Raw genomic sequence first — 1689 nt, 5'->3', positions numbered from 1 at the left:
TGTGTGTGTGTGTGTGTGTGTTTGTGTGTGTGTGTATGTGTGTGTGTGTGTGTGTGTATTTCTTTTTGCATCCCTTTACAAAGGAAAACAATCCATAATATCTAGTACAATCAATTTATTCCTTGTTGTTTCCCTTAGATCATAATGAATGTCGATGAGCATTCTACAGTGGATATTAATTAATGTTTCCTACCGTAACAAGTGGCCATAATGAGATAGGGTTATGGTTAGGTTAGGGTTAGGGCTTGGGTAAAAGTTAGTGTGTCAGGGTTAGGTCAGGGTTAGGTGAGCTATGGTGACAGTTAGGGTTAAGGAATTAGGGATCAGGGTTAGAGCTTATGGATCAGGGTTAAGGTAGAATTCGAGTTAGGCTTAAGGTTTTGCATAGTTTCAGCTAAGTTGTTTAGCGATAAGGGTAAGGATTTGAGGATTAGGGCTTAATGTCTAGGTATATCTGTTAGGGATTAGGAGTTAGGATTAGGAGCTGGGGGTTAGGTATTAGGGGTTTGGGGTTAGGGGTTAGGGGTTAGGGGTTAGGGGTTAGGGGTTAGGACTTAGAGGCTAGGGGTTAGTGGTCAAGTATTTGGGGTAATTGTTTATGTTTGAGGTTGAGGATAGAGTTAAAGGAGGGTGGTGTTCTAGGGTTAGGGCTTAGGGCTTAGGGGTTAAGGGTTAGGGTTAGGCTTAGTTTTTGGTCTAAGGGTTAACATTAGTGTTAGAAATAAGGTTTAGGGGATGGGGGTTAGGGGTTAGATTCTAGGGGATGGGGGTTAGGGCTTAGGTATTAGGATTAGGCTTAGTTTGGGAGTTGGTGTTAGATATAGGGTTCAGGGTTCTGAATTTTGAGTTTAGAGTTAGGGTTTAGGGGTTACGAGTTAGGGTTAGGGTTAGGTTTGGGTTAAGGTTAAGGGTTAGTGTTAGAAATAGGGTTTATGGCATAGGGTTAGTTTCAGGGTTAGGGGTTAGTGGTAGGGGGTTAGGGGTTAGTTGTTAGTGTTAGGTGGTTAGAGTTAGGATTATTGTTAGGGTTAAGGTTTGGCACATGATTTGGCTTTGGGTTAGGATTAATCGTGTGGTTAGTTTTAAAATATGAAGGACATAAGAGAAAAACCAACAATGTCAGATTTTTACAATTCCGAGATGATTGAAAAACAAAGTTTAAAAGATCTTGTAAGGAAAACCCTGAAATTATTGGTTTTTTTCCCTTTCGTTTTATTTTTAAAATCTAATCTTTCCTTCCCTGTAAACTTTAAACAATATTTTTTTTCTCCTGCAGAGTTAAAATAATATTCTTTTAATTCTGTAATTCCGTGAACCAAGGGCATATGTCCTCTTTTGGACTCGACACATTTTGACGCGTCGTTCGTAATGTTCACTGGTGGCCAAACACAAGGATCCACTCGGTCATGACTACTTAAAACCACACACACTGTACATTATACAGCATGGAGCTGTTAAAAAAAAAGAGATAATGGGGGGGGGGGGTGCTGTTGCCCTGATAGACATCATTTAGGGAGTTGATATAACCTGAAAGGTGAACATGGGCTTTGCTAAGGAACCAAATGTCATCGAGGAAATGTTCACGCTTTTCAAGACGATCGAGGAATGATGAACACATTGCTATCCTCTGATAGCTTAGCGAACAGGAAAATGGTATAGTCGTAGATAAAGATCTGCCATGAGATTGCG

Source organism: Aplysia californica, unplaced genomic scaffold (genome assembly GCF_000002075.1).
Source record: "Aplysia californica isolate F4 #8 unplaced genomic scaffold, AplCal3.0 scaffold00583, whole genome shotgun sequence".
Lineage (NCBI taxonomy): Eukaryota > Metazoa > Mollusca > Gastropoda > Aplysiida > Aplysiidae > Aplysia > Aplysia californica.
The sequence above is the reverse complement of the archived record's forward strand: the minus strand, read 5'-3'. Positions refer to the sequence as shown.